Source organism: Peromyscus maniculatus, chromosome 1 (assembly GCF_049852395.1).
Source record: "Peromyscus maniculatus bairdii isolate BWxNUB_F1_BW_parent chromosome 1, HU_Pman_BW_mat_3.1, whole genome shotgun sequence".
Classification (NCBI taxonomy): domain Eukaryota; kingdom Metazoa; phylum Chordata; class Mammalia; order Rodentia; family Cricetidae; genus Peromyscus; species Peromyscus maniculatus.
The window spans coordinates 89,888,167-89,911,107 of NC_134852.1; the positions used below are offsets into that span (position 1 = coordinate 89,888,167).

General features: G+C 45.8%; 1 long non-coding RNA gene across 1 annotated transcript in view; it reads right to left on the reverse strand.

Moving 5' to 3' along the window:
• The window catches only part of LOC121829575 (uncharacterized), a 114,667-nt gene extending 93,441 nt beyond the window's left edge, over window positions 1–21,226 (reverse strand). Inside the window, exons 1-2 of the long non-coding RNA XR_013042531.1 lie at window positions 20,765–21,226; window positions 15,005–15,138 (exon numbers count right to left, since the gene is read on the reverse strand). This is a non-coding gene — a long non-coding RNA (uncharacterized LOC121829575). The remainder of the gene's footprint in view (window positions 1–15,004; window positions 15,139–20,764) is intronic.
• Window positions 21,227–22,941: the final 1,715 nt, after the last annotated feature.

Consider the following 22,941-nt stretch of genomic DNA (forward strand, 5'->3'; position numbering starts at 1 on the left):
ACAGAGCACAAAGGGTCTTTAATTCTTCTTAAAATGGGTGTGCAAGTCATTAGACATTATTATGGTATTTAAGATTTATTTATGTTATGCCTGAGTGCTCTATCTGCATGTACACCTTTACACCAGAAGAGAGCATCAGATCCCACTATAGATGGCTGTGAGCCACCACATGGGTGCTGGGAATTGAACTCAGGACTTCTGAAAGAACAGCCGGTGCTCTTAACCACTGAGCCATCTCTCCAGCCCCTATTATGTTACCTTTTAACAAAGTGTGTGCTTTAGTAGATTCTCCTGACCCCCAGTTCTACACTGTGACCTCCGCCCCCCGCCACCTCAGTGGATTCATTCGAAGTTGGACAGAAAGGTGGGGACCTAGCTCAGTGGGAGAGCATAGTAGAGCATTCACCTAGCACACACAAGGCCTAGGGTTGGATCCCAACACAACACACACACAAAATTATGATACAAACTCAAGCCTATGACGGAAGAGACTGACTACATTAACCTCAAAAAAATAAATCTTGGGGACCAGAGAGATGGTGAAGTTTATAGAGTGTCTGCCACACAAATGAGAGGGCCTGAGTTCAGTTCCCAGCACCCCTCCCACCCAGATGGGATGGCCTACTCTAATCTCAGCCCTAAGCAAGCACAGACAAGAGAATCCCAGGACACTGAGTAGCCAACCCAGCCAAAGTAAAGAGCTGTGGGTAACAATGAGAAAACTTGTCTCAAAAAACAAGGTGGAGAATTTCCAAGGAACAACACCTAAAGTTAACTTCTGGCCTCCATATACATGCACACACACATACACATGTACACACACATGAACACACACAAGAAAATATCCATCTTAAAATGATTAATAAACTGAAGCAAATGCGTGAGACACGTCACAGACAAAAGTTAATTTGCATAATATACAAAGAGCTTCTAGAAATCAATGAGATCAATAGTCCAATGGGAGAATGTGGGAAAGATAAAACAGTTAACAGTAACTGAAATGAAATGGATTTTTAAACACATGAAAAAGGATTTACAAATTCAAATGGGATGCCATTTTTACCTATTATGTTGGCCAAGTTGACGAAGCTTAATAACAGATTGTTGGCAAGATTCTGAAGAAGCTGACACTCTCATTCATATTCACTCTCCGTGCATGTGACCTTTATGGAGGCAATAAACCATAATATTTAAAATGTGCAGACTCTTTAATCCAGTAATTGCAATTCCAGAAAATTATCCTATGGCATGGCTCTGCCTGCACATGCAAGAAATGACATATGCCTAAGAATATTCATAGTGCCATCGTTAAAAAAAATTGAAAAGGGTAGAAACAACCTAAATATCCTTTGCTATCAGGCTGGTTAAATAAACTGCAATATAATCCATATGACTGAGTATTGTACAGCCTTTAAAATGTAGAAGACACTTCCACAAACTGGCATGGCATATTTTCTAGGATATATTGTTATGTGGAAAAGCAAGTTATTGAAAGGGGTATATACCATGCTAGAATGTGTGTAAAAATAAAAGAATATGCATGCATATACTTATGTGTGCATTGATTAACTTTGGAATGAGACGCCAGGCCTGGTAACCAAGGCTGTCTTCCAGGAAGGGGTGGGAGCAGGGGAGTGAGGCTTCTTCCCTGCATAATCCTCTGTAAGGTTGGAATTTTGTATGTACTGTGTATCAAAATGAATTTCTGATTAGGAATAAATGAATTAAAAGCCATTTTAAGGGGGGAAATACCAAATTGGGAGGTGGGGACAGAAGCAGAATGTCACCCGTGACTATGTGATGTCCTGAATGCCTTGACTCCTTTACCTCCTGTATTTTTCTATATTTAACACAACTTCTTTAATGAGCATGTACTGATTTAAAATGGAGCAAAAGAATGGGTTGGTTGGTTTTGTTTTTTTTTTTCCTTAAGCATTGGCAGAGCCAGTTGTCAGCATCTCTCATTGGAACCCCATGTGTTCCCAGCTGGATGCAGCATGAAATCCCCAGGCCACAGCTGCCAAGCCTGTACCATCCATGCAAAGACCCTCAGAGCCTCTGTGTGTGGCTCCAGGGAGCCAAGCCATCCCTGCAGTTACACAGGTGCCTCTCCAAGCAGGCTGGAGGGCAGGGTCCCTTGGAGACAGCAGAATCCCACTCCAAGAGGGAGAGAAGAAGCACCCTGGGCCCAGAAGCTTGGAAAAATTACAAAACAGTTAACATTTGAACAGCACTGGAGTTTGCCAAATGCGTCTTATACAACATCTTATTTGATTCTCACAACCTGTGAGATGTGGCTCTGATAACCAGCCCCCCCACCTCCACCCCACGCACTGCCCCGTTAAAGGGAAAGAAACCGATGTTCTGAGAAAAGGTATCGGGTTCACATTGCCAGTTACCTGTCCTAAGGCCAGGTGTTCAGTTCTAACTACAGGCCTCAAACCCTTCCCACCCAGCAAAGATCCTTCCCTAAATTAGCTCATGGCCACAATGAGACGCCTCTGTTTCCTGAGCACACAGCTAGAGCACATACCTCTGCCCTTCCTACTGTTAAGTATCGTCTCTGATCAAAGCACAGCCTTTCAAACTGTCAGTTTGGCACCTAGGACCTTACTGCCCTGGAGAAAATTGCCCCTCCAAAGTTAGCAGACCCTGGAGCTAGTGAACAACCCCTGCCCCCAAGAGATGTCTTTCATGGCAAACTAACCAACCCAAAGCTACCCCTCAAGCACTTGCTTTATGGGGCTCCAATGGCACAGGACACCATTTTCCTACCCCAGTTACCCAAGACTAGGTATTACACAATAATGGGTCCTATATCCCCAAAGGCACGCCACTGAAATTGTTCACATTAGCCAATCAGAAGCCTGCCTTCCCTGCCTCCTTCCTTCCTTCCTGGGTCAACCATAACCATTTCCCTGCTCCCATCTCCTCCTGCCTGACCCCACTTTCCACCAGTGGTCCCAAGCTTCCCAGCATGTCCCCACCTCTTAATTGTCAGCAGTCATGAATGCAGTCATCTAACGACCTCTCTATGCATGGCCTACATTGTTAGAAGTCACAAGGTCGAATTTCCAGGCAACAGAGAAGTGAAAGACATCACATCTAGGCCTGGCCCATGCAAGTCTTCCATGCAGATAGCATGCATGCTCTCGCTCTCCCCTGTTTCCCCTCTCTCCATCCTTCTCTCCCTTCTTCTCCCTTCCTTCCTTGCCCTCCTCCATCCTTCTGGTCCTTGCCCTCCTGTCCTCTCTCTCCATCCTTCCCTCTCCTTCTCTCTCCCTAATGCAGAGCTTCCAACAGAGTATTTTGAGGTCCTAGAAGAGAGAAGAGCTACAAAGTGGAGGGAGCCTGGGTGTTTGAATCACCACATGGCAGGCCACCTGTCAAACCCTCATATCACACATATATCTGAGCAAAAAATAAACTTATATCGTGTGAAGACACTCCAGTCTTGGTGTCTCTGCTCTGGCAGTTGAACTATCCCAAGTAATGTAGTTGCCAAAACATGTCTTCGGTTACCTCCCTCCAAACACATCCCTAACTGCTGCTAAGACTCACCTCTTCCCTCTTCTCTATTCTTCCAGAGCCTCAGGGCTCTACAGATCCCTTCAGTCTACCAAAGGCCCCTAGAAGAACATACGATTATGTCAAGTATATTCCCCTAAATTCACTTCCACAAATGTCTCCTAAGCACCTACCATGTGTTTGATACAGAACAGGACATGAAACAAAGTCCCAGACTGAGGGTCGGCTAGGTTCCAACTGTGGAGGTCAGAAGCTTGGGAAGGCCCAGAAACCCCAAAGACAAATCAGATCTTATCGGTCACCCACATTGCAAGCTCTTTCATTACTAGGATACAGGAGTTAACATCAAAAGAAAAGGAAGAGGAGGATAAGATTGGGAATTGCTGAATCAATGCAGGGCTGGTGGAGGGCACCATGGGGAATCAGGGAGCATCTTGAGAACCTTGGGCCAAGCCAATGGAGCACCAGAGCCATAAAGGAAGGGAGTGATAACTCTGGAGACAGACGGCACTCACGCCCCACGTGGTTTCACAGAAGACACTTGGCTAACACTCCCTTACAGACATCCCAGCTGTATCCAGAAGCTAGCCCCTTCCCTGCATTCTCAGCAGGGTATAAGCATTTGTTTCTACACCTCTTTTCTCAGGCTGTGGTCCACTGAGCTGTGGCTCCTTTCTCCCGTGTACTTTCACAGCCCTTGGGCACTCACCCATGTGCTCAGCACCCATCCATGGAGTGGGAGATACAGCCTGTGAGACACCATCTTGATCAGGAATCACTGAATTGCAAAGAAAGGAAACTCCCTCCCAAACTAGCGTAATTGGTAGAGTATTTAAGTGAAAACTATGGGGTCCTTGAGGAAGCGCTGAAGAGGAAAGGAAGGCAGCCACGGGAGCTAGAAAGACAGTCCGGGTTCTCCCTCCCTCTCTCCTGCTTCCAGTGGTCCTTTGTTCCCAGGCTTCTCTGTAAATGAATTCATCTAGATAATGTGGTTCTAGCTCATCCATCACTGAGCTCTTCCGTGGTCATCCTGGGGCCAGGCTGACCGGCTCAGACTCTTTGGGGCACCCCTCCTCAACCTCACAACTCAGCAGCTCATCTTCTCAGTGTCTGTATTTCAGATTCATGAGTGAATTGATGTGATGGAGGAGCTGGGCAAATCAGGTCAGACAGCCGCTCCCGGCCTAATCGATGGAAACAGGGTCTGTTCCAGGGACTGCCATTCCTATCTGATGAACATGTTGTGGGCAGGCAGAGATACAACCTCATTTACACAGCCACCGCAGCCAGGTCCTAGCTCTCTAAACTTTCACTTACCCTCCTATAACCGGGAAATGACAGTCAGTCCTATTTCCCAACTAGGAAAGTAGCCTGAGGCATGCCAGGAACTCACCTGGGTCACTACGGAACTGATCTGCCACATTTCACTCTATCCTGGGTGGACAAATGCTATTGCCAGAAACTGGAGAGTATATGCTTGGAAAGCAAAGATGATGTATTCACTGTGCCAAGTTACATGAGGCTAGAACATTGGTCAAAGTGCATTTCCAATGTAGACCTCAAACAGGGGGAAAGACCTCCATGGGTTAACACCATATCCTTCTACCAAGGGTAATTCTTATTCACCATTCTGCCCATCCACCCCCAAATGCCTACCAGGTACATGGTAAGTATTTAGTGCCGGCTTTTTTTTTTTTTTTTTTTTTTTGGAATGAGTTGATTATCTTCGGTGGAGTAGATCCAAATTAACACTGTATGCAGCACTTTGGGTGATTTACCGAGAACTCATGTCCATTATAGATTTCAAAGAAAAACACCATGAGCCTCATTCTGTATGAATGAAGGCTGAAGGTTGGTGCAGCTAATTGATCCAGCCTATTGGTGAGTGTTGACTCTGAGTCTGAACCTCAGGACTTCTCCACCCAAATATGGGCTCTTTCCTCTGTAGGAAAGAAGGCATCAACACCAGGATATGGGTCCCTGCTGCCCCAGCCCTGACTGACTCAGTCACAGTAAGCCATTTTCCACCCCATAAACTAGCCATCCAAGATTCAATTCCTACAGATATAGGTCTGGCCCTGCTTCCATGTCATGTCACAGAACCCTGGAAGGAGGAATGAATACTAAACTAGGCACTGTGGTGCTATACATGATGGATCTATTAGAACTCCCACCTCTTGGCCCCTTCCATGCCTCTACTGAGTTTGAGGCCAGGTCTGAGCTGAGTTCTGAACCTCATTTATTGACGATATAAAATCCAAGGTTTTGCTTCCCCCACGATCCCTCCTGAGCCTGCGTTTTTAAAGCAGCGTTAGCCACTGAAAAACAGTCCTGTCCATTTGGTTACTGCCTCTGAGAGAATTGATATGCTTTGGAGCATTTGTTTATTTAATAATTCCAAATTAGATTTAGAATTTTACAGCATTGCTATTAAATATGTGTCATCTATTTTGAACCATATATAAAACTGTTTATAAGAATTGTGTGTGCACTTCCGAGTATTTATTTAATCTTCTGAATTAACCTTTGGATTTCTGCAAAGTGCCTCATTAAGCATGTCACTTCTTCACTTAACACACTGCATAAAGATATCCGTGAGAATTATATTGTTTTTAGCATTTATCTACTTAACCAAAATCGTGTGTGTTTGAGTGCATTTAATTAATTGAGGATTTTAAATTTTCAAGAAAGGTAAAAATGTAAGAACTCTGAGAAACCACAGAGGACCAGCGTCTCCAGCTTCAGAGGGGGAATCACGTGAACTCTAATGCTGAACTGAAACTACCATACTGAAGAGAAGCAGAGGGTTGGGAAGAAAAGACTGGGGATGAGGAAAAAGAAAAGGCCACTGAGTTGAGATGAAAGGCTATTCCAGGTATCAGTCATCAGCAATCTCTAATCAGTGTGGCAGGCTGAAGAAAGGAGACACATAACAAACCCAGCATCCCCACATGCTCACTCTTACCTCCCTACCCACCATGTTGCCTCCGACTCTCAAAAGAACAGATTCCTGGTTTTCTTTTTCGCTGATCAGTTACAAACCTCTGGGAAAAGCTTTTGACAGAACTCTAACTCCCAAAGAGTGATATACTCTGTGAAGAGTTTTATCATTGGACTTATTAAAAGTTTCATTAGAGAAGTCTAAGATTAACTGTTCCCAATGAAATGGATGGGGAAATGATCTCCATCACAGGAAGTAAGATCTGATGGAATGAAGTGGGCTTCACTGGGAATGAACGGCTCAGTTCCCATCAGCCCCTTCACTTCGGGTCCTCTGTGAGGCATTCTGATCTACCTCACAGAGACAGACTGGGTTTGGAGAAAAGGCAGTTTGGCATGGTGTCCAGGATGTGGGGGTTATACAATACAATGCACTTGATGCTTGAGACTATTGGCAATTTCGCTTCCCCAAGTGTGTGTGTGTGTGTGTGTGTGTCCCCTGAACTCTTCTTCTTCTCCTAGAAAACACCATCGTGTTTGGACTTAAGGTAGGCCTTGATGTAATCCAGAGACTTCAGTGGCTGGAGGTGTGTCTGTGAGTACTCACTGTCTTATCAAGCACATTCTTAGCATTTTCCTTACCATGACACTTAGGAAGGACATGAAGAACTCAAGCTCATCATTGCCTAAGTACCAGCACATCTTAAAAACCTTTACATTGTTTCTTCAGGGAAATAGACCAGGGACTCCAAAATAAAGTCTCAGGGGCTATTCTAGCTCACAGAATCATTTTTTTTTTTTGTTCTGCGTGTTATTTTTTTTTTTAATACTTGAAAGTTTTTGTTATCTTGAAAATGGAATGATTTCACACTAAAGGAACAAGATCTGGGCTTACAGATAATTTGGACAAACCCATGAAGATAGCCACTCTTTCCCATTGTAACAATGAGAAAATGCCAGAAAATGCATTAAAAAGTCAAGCCCACAGAGAATTAAGGATGAAGAGGAATCTAAAGGAGCTAAATTCTAAAGATGGAGACAGGTCTTTCATAAGTCAGTAGGGACTAGAGGCTGATTTCACTCTTCCTTATTATTTGTGGGGTTGCAGAGAAGCCAGCCTGCAGTGTTAGGGATATTTTACTGAATTAAGGAGAACCAAGATTCCCTGGAACGGCATATTGAATTTTAATGCAGAGATGACAGTCATGAATGACCTTTCTCCCCCATAGGACTTTCACTGAGTATACAGTAGCGTGCAGACTTGAGCTAGAAAGCAGAGCAAGGGCCCTTCCACATAATGAAAATATGGAGCCAGGACAGGAAATCACACTGAGATCATATAATCATTTAGCTTCCAATGGAGAGGTTGGACACCACTCAAGACATCTGAAACCAATGGCTCCATTATTTTGGTTTCTGCTGAAAGAATAAAAAAATACGTTTCCAAGAGCAAAAATTGCCTGCTTTAATTTCTGCTACTTTCATTTTATATACCTGTGATTCAAAACTCTCATAAATGTAAAGAAGAATGACAAGTGGTATCAAGAGAGAAATAGTCGATAGAAGCAGACCTACAGGTGGCCTGGATAATAGAATTAACAGACAAGGGCTTTGAAACAGCAATAACAAATATTTTAGGAAATTAGTGGAAAGCATAAAGGTAAAAAGAGAATTGCATTTGAGAGTGAGAAACTTTAGAGAATAATCAAATAGAAATTCTAGGCCTAAAGGGAAAAAACTTAACTTTGAAATGAATAAGTGATTTCATAATGGACTGAGCAGACTAAAAGAAAGGATCTGTAAACTCAAAGCCATGTCAATAATAAAAGTAGCAGAAATGAAGGCACAAAAATAAAAAGGAAGATGAAGAGGTGAAAGGAAAGGAACGGGGGAGGGTGCTGAGAAGAAAAGTAGAATGTGTCATTAATTATTTGGATAAAAAAACAAGCTTGAATCAGGCTATTTTCAGGAAACATACTTTAAAGGTAAGGACACAGTTTGAAAGTAAAGAGATGAAAAAATCTTGTCTGTATTCAGCAAACAGCCCTTTCATTGGAAGCAAATGGGGAACACTGTAATGATGAAAAGATCAATTCGTCAGAAAGTCTTCACCATCGTGAACATATGTGCATCCAAGGCAGAGCTTCAAAAGATACAGGTAATACAATATAAGCTAGAGGAGACACAAACAAATCTACAAACATAGCTATTTTTATATATTTTCTCAATAATGGGTTGAACCACTAACCAAAAAGTCATGAAATATGTAGACAACTGATACGTAGACAATCAACTAGAGATACGTCTACTTTGATTTACTTGAGATTCTTCCAGAGAAAACAATACTCAACATCTCTGGATTATAATTTTTGTGGAATTCCAATAAAAGAGGGTTGGTAGTGTAGCTAAGTGGAGTTGTTGTCTAGTATGTTGCAAAGCCCAAGTTCAATCCCAGTATCAAAAATCAGCCTACCCAAAATTACAAGGAAGAGACACCAAAATAGCCCATCTACTTGAGACAATAACTGACAAATCTCAAAAGATTAAAATCATACAGCATGTTCTCTGACCACAATGGGTTAAAATAGAAGTCACTAGCAAAATAAAACCTAAACAGTGTGTGTGTGTGTGTGTGTGTGTGTGTGTGTGTGTGTGTGTGTGTGTGTGATGTACATGAAATACAAACTAATAAGGGTCAGCAAGACAGCTCAGCAGGTAAAGATACTTGCCATTGGACGGAAGACCTGAGTTAGATCCCCCAGATCCAAATGGTAGATGGTGAGAACCAACTACCACAGACTGTCCTCCATGTGTGCGTGTGCACGCACGCGCGCGCGCGCGCGCACGCGCGCGCGCACACACACTAATGTTAAACAACAACAATAATGATGATAATGAATTACCTCAAGTTAAAAAAAAAAGGAAGACAAGGAGTTGAAAGGGAAGTTTGTTTTGGTTGCTTGTTTGTTTGTTTTTGTTTTCTCTTTTTCTCTTGCAATGCTATGGGCTGGCCCAGGGTCTCTCACCTGCTAGACAAGACATCTACGACTAACTCTTCAGCCCCAGAAAACAAACTTTACAAAAGAAGATACTGGCTAGCCAATAAGTATATGTAAAGATGATCAAAGCCGTCATTCGTCAGGGAAACACAAGTTAAATCCACACTGGCGTACCACTACACAGCCCCTAGATTGGCTGAGAGTGCCAATGAAAAGGGGAGTCCCCAGAACTCACACACACTGTGGCAGTGCAAATGATGTCATCTTTAAAGAAAATGATCAATGAATGCACCAGTCTATTGCCTGCTCATGTATCTGTGCACATCTAAGATAAACTGAATGCATGCATGTACAAAAAGAGGCCCTTGAAAGTTCATGGTAGCTTTAGTCATGATAGCCCACAAGGGGAAGCAAGCCACATGTGTGCTCCTCAGAAAAAGCATGCACAGACAAATGTGGGCATTTGGTCATACTCAGCACCAGAAAGGAATGGCCCAGGGGGGCATGGAACATGAATAAATCCTGATAATGGAGCTGGGCATGGAAAGCCAAAGTCTTGAGAAGCTGAGGCAGGAAGGTGGCGAGTTCAAAGCCAGCCTGGATTATAGAGTGAGACCCTGTCTCAAAACAAAATAAAAAACAACAATGTGCATAGATCAGAAAGTGCCTGAGAGGATAGTTACAAAAGAATGCCTCCTGTACAGTTGTTACAGGAACTCCAAGGCCAAAGGAAGTTCATCTCTGTCTTTTTAAGTCAATAGTTATCCCTGGTGGGGGCAGGAGAACCCAGTGACCAGAAAGAAGCAAGGGGGTATTTCTCAATGTAGAAGTTGACCAGATCCTTACATGAATGAGGGTTACATACACAGAATGTGTAAATATGTGAGAACTCATTACATTTGTGTTTTATTGGATGCCAACTATGCCCCCTAAATAAATCCCCACATATATGTGGTTTCTTTTGAAAATAAAAGACAGATTGTTGACGCAAGGCCCAGGTTCCCATGGGGCCACAGGTGGCTGGTGACATCCATGTGCCGCTTCACCACAGACCTCACCACATTATTGTCACCTCCAACCCATCCCACCCATTTCTACCGCCTGCCTGGCTCCATATTGCCTGAATCCAACTACTTTGGCACATCACTCAGGCTGTGAGTCCTGAGCAAAGCACAATAGCAGCCACCAACCCAGCCTGCCAGCTAGCCAACTGATCTGACTTGAATTGTTTTCCTGCCTGGCATTTGAAAATAGGACTACTTCCTTCATAAGGAGCCAACAAGTCAATGGGGCAAGAAGCCTCAAAAGAGCTATCCTAAATAAACTTCTGAATAATCAAGTCTGTTCAAGCAGCTAATTGGAGAAATAAAAGAAATATTATTCCAAACCAGCGAAGCTGGTCATATTGATTGCATTTGTAATCATTTGAGCAAACCATATACAAACTCTATTCTAAAGGAGACAGACATCCCTATTACACCAGTTCAGACTCCAGATACAAGGCCTGGCCTTTGTCTTATAGCCATCTCAGGGACTGTAAGGGGAGGGGCCTCACAAAGTAGCTGGCAGTAATAATCCAAGCATTATGCCCATAAATCAGGGCCACTAGATAGACTGACCTGACTGACATCTTTGAGGACAAAGGTCTGCAATGCCTAAATCATTTATTTATTGGTCCACCACAGTCTTGACCAATCAGAAGTCACATTGGCTGAATCACTGAAGCAGGGACTAGTTGTTGTAGTGGCTGAATCGCCGAGAGATGAAGATGCTCTCTGGAAGAGGGCCAAGGCTAGCAGAGCAAGGGAGGGGCTTTTGAGAAAATGACCATTTACCAGCCAGTATGAACACCTGCCATTCTATTTTCAGTGCTTGCCATCCAACCCGGGGGCCCTGTGCGTGCAAGACAAGTACTCTCCCCCTGAGCTACATCTGAACCATGTAATACTTGTTAAAGGGCCTTCTCCTATCTGTGGGTGGCAGGCTTCAGCTTTGGTGGAACCAACCAGTGGAGAACTAATAGTGTGAGCCTCTTCTCAGCTCTCTAGTTAGTGGGACCTCAAAGCCAAGGCTGGTGGGAGTATTTGCACTGTGGAAATCAGCATGAGGTGATTTCAACAACACTTACCCCCCCCACACCTTCCATCACCTCCAACTGCTTATTTGCCAGCGTGCCACTGGTGTGAACGATCAGCTCCAACCACATTCATATACAGGGTGAACAGGGCCCTGGCAATAACCAATCTTCTAATGGAGATTCTTCTTTAAATACAGACACTAAAGGGCTATGGGGGAGTGGTTCAGTGATAAAGTGTTTGCATAGTAAATGTGAGTCTATGGGCTCAATCTCCAGCACTACAAAAATGAATGAATGAATGAATGAATGATAAAACAAGGACTGGAAAGATGACTCAGCAGGTAAAGGTGCTCGCTTCTAAGTTTGACAACCTGAATTAGGTCCCAGGGGCCCTCGTGGTATAAAGAGAACACGGACCAACTTCCCTCCATTGTTCTTTGACTTCCACACATGCACTGCTGCACACGTACAAATAGACAAATAAATTTTAAATTTAAGTAAGCACACTTATTCCACGTAATAACCCCAGGAGATAGGGGACTTGCCAAGGGTCATACAGAGACAGGTGAGTTCACACTTGGTGTACAAGAGCCAAAAATCCATGTGCTTTGCCCCTGCGCACCATTACCGTGAGCCTCTTATTCCTTTTTACAAAGCTCCAGGCGACGCTGCAATCTGTCAACCAGGAATACATCACCCAAATTCCCAGCTGCAGGGAACCCTCATCCCCTTGTTCGGAGGCAGGGAGGGGCCAGGGTTCCATTGCTCAGAATTCTTTAGAAGGAAGGAAAATCTGAGCATCTCATCGGGAGAAAAATTCCCCTCCCAGCACTCCAAGCCTAGAAGTGTGCCTAATGATGCTTTCCAAAATGCAAAGTCGGGTTTTCATTACAGGAACAGGTCGGCGGCCCATAGGCAGCTTTATTGGTAATGAATGGTTTTCCACATCTCTGCTCTGCTACAGCTGTCGTGCCCACCTCTCTGACACTGAAGACACAAACGGTCCTGGCCTTTCCAAGCCCCTTGGAAAATGCTGGCCTAACCAAAGGGATGAGGAGAATGGCCATCCCTGGCCCCAGCCCTGTGTGGGGGCCAGAGGGTTTTCTGGGAGGTCCTGGCTAAGTGGCATCAAAGACCAGATGGCTGAGGAGATTATTACGATTTTGTTTCCATATAATCCATAAACTTGGATGCGTTAATGTTTCTTCAAATGCATTATCTTGTAATCCCAGGAAAAGCTGTGCAGAGCCAAGAGCCTGGTTCTCTGGCCTCCGCAGGCCTGGCATGCTGGGTAATCTCCTGCTCTACCCAACAGGTCTCACAAAGGCCAAGGAACTTGGCCAGCAGGGGAGGAGATGCTGGCCAAGGGATAGGCCTGGCTCCTAGGAAGCTAGTATTTGAGGGCAATTGGGGAGGCCCAGAGGCTCCCAGCAAACACCAGGGATCCCAAGCTAGAACCAAGTAGGCCCCACAGGACATCTGAGCAAAAGCCCAGGGTGGGAATCAGGAGTCCTAGTCTCTTGCTTTTGATTCCATCCTAAGACCTTGTCGAGTGACAACCTTCTCTGGGCCTCATTACCCCCAGATATAACAAGAGGCCTAGAAGCAGGTGACTCAAAGAGCCCACTTCGCTCCACTCTCCGCTGCGTGTGAAGCCAAGGTCAGCACTGCCTTCCTGTCACATGCCAGGAGCTGGGACAAACAGAATCACCCAAACCCACTCCATGCTAGGGTACCCCACTCTTCTGACTGCTTCCGGGACCGTGGGTGTTCTGCTTGAGCCTGGCATCCTGGCACATGAGGACTGGACAGAAGACCCAGCTCTGCCAAGGACTAGCGAGCAAGCCGCTCCACTCCCCGGCCCTGGTCTCCCCTCATCTGTCAATTAGAGATCTTCTTCAACCCTGCTTTCCTCTGGCATCATCTCTGGTGAGTACCAGAGAGATGTGGGACACTGGACGACAGGGCCAATCTAGCAAGTCATCCCTTCTAGGAAAAATACGAGAAATCGAATCAAGCACACGGCAACCCGCTTGCATGCTGGTACCCATGCCCTTCTCCCCAGTTCTTCCTACCCTTTCACGTTTTACCTCTCCCGAGTTCCCGCACCCTCTTAGTGATCTCAGCTTAATCCTGTCAGCTCCCTCTGATGCATTAAGCTAATGCATTAACGATTTGGTTGGTGACTTTTTTCCTTGCGATAGAGTTGTGTGTTTGCAGTGGCCATCGGGGTCTTGACTCGGTTTGCAATAGGCAGATGGCCACCTGGCGGTAATAACGTGCTAGAAAGCATCGGAAAAGAGAGAAACCAGTGAGCTTTCTGACCCACAGCCCAGCTCTTGGCCAGGAGTACCCGGGCGATATATACATTTGTGTGTGGCACCTCCTTGTGGATATGACTTGTACTGCAGAGACCGGCCAGATCCCTGATGCTCAGGAACCAACAGCTGCCCTGACCAGGCTCTGAATCCAACTTCCTTACACTGCCAATGAAGAAAATGAGGCCCACATGCTGGCATAAAACTTGTTCAAGATTAAACAGTTCCCTTGGCATTTTGAAAACAGTAATAAATGACTGGCAACAATACCTCATAATTTTGAGAACAAGAAAGCCCAAAAGCAAACTGTGGTTTGCCCAAGGACACGTCAGAGCTGTGATTTTAGATTTGGATTCAGTGACCAGTTCTCACACAATAAATCTTTAGGAAGAGAGAAAGATGACCCCATTCTTTCCTGGGGAGCCAGGTAGTGATGAACCACTTGCTTCTGAAGCTACATTCAGCCAACCGATGCAAAAATCTGGTCCTATACAATGCCCTCTCAGTTTCCACAAAGGCACTGTTCATTCTCCAAATGGACTCTATCCAAGAAGATAGGGACTGCCATGAGGCTTGTACCTAAAGAAGGCATAAGAGGTCCCTGTATCCCAGAAAAACACTAGACCAGTGTAGGGGGTGGGTGGATTGCACTGGACACATTCACTCAGCAAATATTGAATAGGCAGGGTTCAATTCAACACAACAGATCTGACCACAGCTGGAGGAGAGGCTGTGGGCCAGGACTGAGAATGTTCTCCTGTGAGTGTTGCTCCTGATGATATTCTGCAAAGGAATCAAAATTAGCCTATGTCAGAGACACCCGAGTGCCTGTGTTGATCATCAACTATTCACAAAAGCCAAAATGTGGGATCAGCCTAGGTGCCCATTCACATATGAACATAGAAAGTGCCGTATGTATACATAATGTAGTGCTATTCAGCCACAAAGAACAAAATCATGTCATTTATTGGAAAATGGATGGTAAGTGCAATAAGCCAGACTCAAAAAATAAGTATCATGTGTGTTCTTTCATATATGGACTCTAGAGAAAAAAAATTGAGATGCCCCCAAGTTGAAGAGAGATAACTAGGAAAGAGGAGAAGGACAAAGAGGTAGTAATATGATCAAAACACTTTACATACATGTATAAGTGTCACAATGAAATCCATCATGATCATGGTGTTGGCTCAACATCCATCAGGATGCAGTTAGGAAAACGCAGCCCACGTCAGGTAGTTCAAAAGAGTTTTCAGTGTGGACAAAGCTGTCAGGAGGGCTGAAAAACAAAACAGGGTGTGGAGAGGCAGTTCAGAGAGTAACAAGAGTAAAGGCACCCCCACCGCCCCCCAGGTCTGGGGACAGTGGGAGAGAGTGATGCTACCAGGAGTGTGCCATCCTGCAGGAACGTGAATCCCAAAGAAGGCTGCCCACTGAACCTGGGACCACAGAGATGCTGAGCAGGCAGTGTAAAAACAGAGAGGAAAGAATACTTAGCTCCTTGTCCCTTTAATCGCTCGCTGTTACATCTTACTGGCTAAATCCAGTGAGAATCCAGTCAGCAAGAAAGCTTGAGAAAGGTATTTACCGGGGTTATTACACACATTCTCCCAAACACACACACACACACACACACACACACACACACACACACACACACACACACACACACACACGGCATCTGAGAGCAACAGGCAAAGGACCTGAGATGTGTGAGGTGAATATTCATGAGCGTATTGTGATGTGAATGCTCAAGAATGCGCACACGTACCATCGAAGCAATTTCTAGGTATGCGTGAAGCGATGTATGCACGTGAATGTAGTATGCGAGTCTAAATGTATCAGAGGGACAGATGTATCAGATCAGTCTCAGAGGTTTGTATCGTGTGTGATAGCAGAAGCATCCTCAGGTTTGGGTGTGATGTGAACATCCAAGGGTATGGTATGTGTGGCAAGAATATTGATAGCTTTTGGTGTGCATGTTTGTGTGTGCTGTGAATGTCCAAGGAGGAGAATGTGATGTGAATGATCAAAGGCATATGACGTGATGTTCCAGGGAGGGAGGGAGAGAGAGGGGGAGAGAGGGGGCGGAAGGGGAAGGAAGGAGGGAGGGAGGGAGGGAGGGAGGGAGGGAGGGAGGGAGAGAGGGAGGGAGGGAGGGAGGAAAGAGCATTCACAGGAGAGATTTTAGAGAAAAGTAGGAAGGGAGAGCAGAAGTGTACAGAACTGTTTCATGCAGCATGTGGTAGAAAAGCAGCCGTGGGTCTTCTTTGACAGGCATCCATGCTAAGCTGTTTTTGCCCACTGATGCACACAAGGTGGCTACCATGGTGATGGCCGAAAAGCTTGTACAAGAGGTATGGCAGCAAGAGACAAAACTGGTTTCACATCATCCAAATGAGTGTCATCTTCAATGTTGCCACCTGAAGACGCTGAATTCTTATTGCTGCATCCATGGCTGGGTAATTTTTAGATCTCTTTTAAGAATCCACCTAACTACCAAATGACATCCAATCACATTCAAAATCCCAAGCTTATCAGCCAGAGCCAAAATGACCCAACTTAGTTATGTCAGCCCCACTGTGGCTACATTGTCACCTTTGAGACCAAGATTCCTTTGCAGTATGTGTATTAAAACATAAGCTTCCAGCAGGGCATAACTCAGTGGGAGAGCACTTGCCTACCATGTGTGAGGAGGCCCTGGGTTCAAATCCAACATGGAAACAAACAAAAAAGTCCACAAAAGTCACTGCTCAATAATTAGTTGGAGTATGCACTGGGAGCTATAAAAAGACTGGGGACCCAGAAATACTACAGAATCTATAGTCACACCATTCTCACAGCTGGCTTTTATGAATTCCAACTATTAGCCTGGAACCTTTGAAGGGGAGACAAATAATGCTATAAGCACCTCTGCCTTTCAAGGGCTCCTGTCCCTGCTCTGGAATGAACCTGCAGCCAGTGAGACAGGTCCGTCAAGAGTACCTCGTAATACACAGAGTGGGTCTGATTCTTCTTGATGGTCTCACTAATGTCACAATGTAGCCAAGCAGGGAGAGCGGTGGTGCACACCTTTAATCCCAACACTCGGGAGGCAGAGGCAGGCGGATCTCTGAGTTCAAGGCTAGTCTAGTCTACAGCCAGGGCTACACAAAGAAACCCTGTCTCGAAAAACCAAAAAGAAAAAGAAAGAAAGATGGGGAGGGAGAGAGGGAGGGAGGGAGGGAGGGAGGGAGGGAGAGAGAGAGAGAGAGAGAGAGAGAGAGAGAGAGAGAGAGAGAGAGAGAGAGAGAGAGCGCGAGCGAGCAAGGAGAGCCAGAATTCCATTCTCTCTAGGCGTGGAGACACAGAGCTCTAGTCAGTTATCCCTGACTGACATATACAGGGATCCTAGTGTTCTATATATCACAGACCCCCCAACAGAAACCAGTTGGTTAAACTTGGGCTCAATCAGATAAAGCATGATTGGTCCAACCATCTGGGGACATACTGGCCATGTTGGACTTATGTGACACCTAAGATGTATTTCCACAGTTAACATACATTGTGCCTTAGATTCCAATCAACATGTCAGATGTGATTCTACATAAGATCAAGACACGTATCCCCTTGCCTTCAGACAGTTGTTCTTGAGCTGTGCGTAAGAATCAAAGACACAAAGATGGATTGCCCACCTGCTGCCCTCACACCCCACAGAACTCTGTCCCAGTGCCCGCAGATGGCTTTGTGTTCATTTCTTATCTGTCTTCTCCTGGCTCCCTCCTCCTTATTCATGAGCTCTCGTGATCTCCACTTAGCCCTCACTAGGAGGCCTGCCCTGAGCCAGAGTGGGGTGGGAGCCAGGCACACACTCCCTTTTGCTTGTTGATGGGTCTGTTTCCTGCCCCTCAGAATTGAACCCTCTCAAGGATGTTAGCCAGTATTTCAACCACCATTTTATCCCCAGCATCTGGCAGCGAAACCATCTCCTCTGCAAATATGTATTGAAGGATCACAGGAATGTTTCAAGAACTGACGCTCGTGTGTAAAGGAATTCCCATGTGTTCCTTCACAGCATCCCTACTGCTGCATCTTAAGCTTACTCATTCAGATGAAGAGTTGGTCTCCTGGGTCACAGACACTAGAAGACCATGACTCTTACCATTCTCTTCTTCAGGCTTGAGAATCTTAGCCCCTTAAGTCTCACAGTTCTCTGCTCCAAATTCTCAGACTCTCAACCTATCCAGGATTCCACCAACATGTACTGGGTTGGTCCTTGGTTAGTGTTTTAAGAATTCTGATTTAACAGGGCATATCCAGGCAGCAGGGTATATGGGTAGTTTAAGAATCATATAGCTCTGGGTTCAAATGCTGCCTCCCATATGTTGCGTGGGAAACCTTCACAAAGTCTTTTTGCCTCCCTAAATGCATCTACTGATCCACAAATGACAAGAATAAAACTTGCCACACGGGGCTGACATGAGTGAAGCAGGTGATGCAGACAAGCAGAATTAGCCTGACCTACGTGAAGTAGCCTCAGTACATAAGGGTCTGGGTCCTCTCTCCTTCTGGAGGATACAGTATCCATCTGTGACATGCTCAGAGATGACCACAAGAACCCAGAATCTGTCCTGATAGCATGCCAGCTTCCTGTTGCCCCCTGCCCAGAACTCAGGACTCCAAGGGCTCTACTCAGCAAGAAGCTGTTCAAAGGCCAGGTATGGTGAAAGTCTCCAGGGACAGCCTTGGCCCTCAGGAAGAAGTGCACATCACATCCACCAACCTATGGTCCTTGCATGCATGATTCCACCCCCCAGTGAAAACACTGGGAGCTACTTCTCCACCCGGCTTCTCAGTCACGGGTGTTTTCCACTCATCTACCCCAGGCTTCATCATTGGAAGTGTTTTCCCAAGCCCTTACTACCCGTGTGTTCATTCTGCCTTTCATCCGTTACCCCCAAAGGCTACTAGTCCAACGAGTCCTCTTCTGACTACATTAGGGTGGTTTTCCCCTTACTGGGCCAAAGGACAGCTGAAGAGGCAGGCTTTCTTGGTGGTTTGGATGAAAATGGCCCCCATAGGATCATCGGGAATGGTACTATTAGGAGGTGTGGCCTTGGAGGAAGTGGGTCACTGGGGGGGTGGGCTTTGAGGTCTCAGATGCTCAAGTCAGGCCCCGTGTCTCACTGCCTGCTGACCTGGATGTAGACCTCTCAGCTCCCTCTCTAGTGTCTTGTCTGCCTGTGGGCCACCCTGCATCCCGCTATGGACTGTAAGCCAGCTTCCCTTTGAAGAGTTACCATGGTCATGGTGTCTCTTCAAAACAACTGAAACCCTAAGACACTCTCCCTCCCCCAAATCAGCCCCCCTCCTTCCGGGACTGAAGCGGAGGATCCAGTTTCAGTGACCAGCGGTGCATGTCTGTCCATGCTGCCGAAACCTTCGAACATACTTGTCGATAGCTTTTCAGAGTGGGGTAGCTGAGTGTGCCTACACGCATACAGGCATCCATTTCTCTATTTCTGTACTAGTTACGCCCTCTCAGCCTCCTGGGGAGCAACCAGTCCGACCCTTTAACTGAGGCAGCCACGGATGATGTCCAGAATGAGCCCTGGGCAGCACCCACAGTGGATGCTCCCACCGGAAACAGTGACGAGCATTTTCCTCCCTCACCGCATTTTATGCACTGAAGTCCCCAGGCAGGTGGAAGGGACTGGCCACCACCCATGCCTCTAAGAAGGGTGGGGGCTGTGACTAACCCGAGATTTCAGGCTAATGGATTTTATCTCACCTTGTATGCCTGGAGCTCAGCTATCTGGGAATACTTTATAATTGGGTTCCTGACCTTTCAGCTGGCATGTTTCCCCTTCATAGGATAATAGAATGGGTTGCCAAGTCTGCTCTGCTTTTAGTGCCCCCATAAGCCTGGGTCTAAGGGTAGCTCTGGATTCCCCAAACCAGGGTGGGGCAAGGCTAACACATTCTAACAGCCAGATGTAATCATAGGGCTGAGCCACCATACTCCTGTTTTGAGTGGAGCCCAGTAATGTATAAATTACCCAAGTCCCTTTCCAAACAGGTCAGAAGTGCTTGGCTATCACAATACACACCCTCGGAAAGGTGAGAGAAGTTCTAAAAGATATGAACCACACTGCTGATTTCAGGAGCATTTGGGAGCCTGTGGAGGGAGGGACATTCTGCATGTCATTTATGTCAAGCCATGCATGGCGCTAAAGAGCTTTCAATAAATTATCAGATCACCTGGATGAGAAGCAACATCATCTTGGTTTTACAGGCAAGATAGTTACAGCAGATCAAGAACTAGCTTTTTGCACAGCTGAGCGTCTGTGGTGATATATTGTGTACCCTAATAAACTTTGGCTGAAGATCAGAGAACAGAACAAGCCACTAGATTAAACAGAGGCCAGGCAGTGGTGGCACACACCTTTAATCCTAGTACTCAGCAGGCAGAGATCCACCTGGATCTCTGAGAGTTTAAAGCCACCCTGGACTACATGAGATTGATTCAAACTAGTAACACAGAGCCAGACGGTGGTGGCATACACCTTTAATCCCAGCACTTGGGAAGCACACACGCCTTTAATGCTGGGCGGAGAAAGGTATGTAAGGCGTGAGGAGACAGGAACTAAAGGCTTTTTCTTTCAGCTGAAGCCCTTTTGGCTGAAGCTCTTTCAGGCTGAGGAGTTAGTTGATGAGCTAAGAGGTGGTGGCTGTGGCTTGCTCTGCTTCTCTGATCTTCAGGCAAATTTTATTAGGATACACAATATATCACCACAAGCTTCAGTACCAGCCCCTAACATCTAGCAAGAAATCCTGAGCAAGGTAACTACATCAAGTCTACTTCCTCATAGATAAAACAGGGATAAAGATGCCTGCCAGCTTGGCTGGTTTAAATAAAAATGTACCTTGTGGGTGAGGAGCCTTATTCTGCTCCTAGTTCTTGGGAGTTCCTTCACTACGTCCATGGTAACAGTTGCCAAAACGTCAAAAATGCCAAGCCTGCTGTTTCCAAGCCTGGTGTCCTACAGAGCTGATTCGATGCCACACTTTCTGAAGTCGGGTTAGATTCAAGCAAGCACAGGCTGACCAGGCCTACTGCAGAGTTAACCTGTAGCAGCACACACTAGGTCAGAAGTGGCCCAACAGGAGGTGAGTGTGAAGGAAAGTTCACAAGCATGCCAGGATTTTCATTTAAAACCAGAAGTGGTGGTGGTCTCAGGAGACTGGGAACCACTGGGAAAGAGAATGAGCAAGTTGGGAACAGGTTAAATCTACGTACCTCTGAAGATTTCTGAGGAGCCCAAAGGTCTGTTTTATGTGTTACACACAGGTGCACACACACACAGTTATACACACACACAGGTACACACACACAGGTACACACAGGTGCACACAGAGGCAGTCATCCTTTCCTGATTACACAACCACTCCTGATACTTGAACTCCCTCACCATCACGCACACACACACACACACACACACACACACACACACACACACTCACACACAGGTGCACAGGCAGCCCACCCTTTCCTGATTACACAACCACTCCTGATACTTGAACTCCTCATCATCACACACAGCAACTTCCTCCTCTTCTCACGGTCTACTTTGAAGTCATTCCACCCCTGAAATAGAACCGTCACTTCTAAGTTTGCCCTGGCCTTCTTCCCCAGGATACTATGCTGGGTAGTTTTGTGTCAACTTGACACAAACTAAAGCCCTTTGAGAGGAGGGAACCTCAACTGAGAAAATGCCTCCATAAGATCAGGCTCTGGGCAAGCCTGTAAGGCAGTTTCTCCATTAGTGATCAATGGGGGAGGGCTCAGCCCACGGTGGGTGGTGCCATTCCTGGGCTGCTGGTCTGAGTGCTGTAAGAAAGCAGGCTGAGCAAGCCCTGGGAGCAAGCCAGTAAGCAGCACTCCTCCATGGCCTCTGCATCAGCTCCTGCCTATGGGTTCCAGCCCTGTTTGAGTTCCTGTCCTGACTTCCTTTGATGATGAACAGTAATGCAGAAGTGTAAACTAAATAAACCCTCCCCCTCCCAACTTGCTTTTGGTCATGGTGTTTCATCATAGCAATAGTAACCCTAAGACAGATACACAATAAACTACTTTTGGTCACATTTGGCAACCAATGGAAGGTTCAAGGTAGCATTCAATCATTTCTACCACCATGCCGATTAGCTTTGCAATCTGTAAAAATCACACTCCAAAAATAAAAATGCTTTGGAGAAGACTACCCAAAACCTCTGTAATCCTGTAGCCAGAGCAGTAAAGGCAAAATAAAGCCCCAAAACTCCTCCACCTTGCTAGTCCCTGACAGCCTGGAATCCTAGGCATGCTTCTCCCGCCCCCCAAAGGTAGGCCCTTTGAAACACAAATCCAGAGAGCAGTTCCAGCAAAATTAAGATAGTCCAGGATGGGACCATCTTCATCATTTTTTTAAAAACAAGCAGGTTGGGGTACCCTCAGAGCCCTGTCCTTTCCACTTTTTTTCCCCAGATAGGTGAACCCCTAGAAAGGCTACTAGGGATTCCTGTTGCTAAACTAGTCTATTTGCTATAAAGGAAGGCATGTCTAAAATCTTCAGCTTTTCCTTAAAGTACTCAATTTTGTCCCCAGTTTTCTCAAACTATTGATATTCTGGGGCCTATCTCACAGAACTGCAGAATGCCAGGTTATTCTGACACCGTTTCTCAGCTTTCTGATTACATACATGCTATTTACCACTAGAGGCATGGATGTAGGCTGAGCATGTGGCAGTCTGGAGTGCTTGCCTAACATACACAGAGCCCTAGACTGGATCCCTGGCACCCCAATAAATAAAAGCAAATACACAAGCAATACAACAGGCTCTTATGAATGTACACAAAAATAACCCATAGCTCGGCCTTCTGGGTTCGACAGCAGGCCAAGCAGTTCACAGACCTCACACACACTCCTAAATCCAGAAAGTGCACCCTATGGCTGTAACCATTCTAAGGCACCATTAGCTGCTCCTGATGAGCCAGCCTCCCCCAGGGGACATCAGTTATCAGAGAAGCCATGAGGCGGCCAAGGGCAAGGAAAGGCAACAGGATT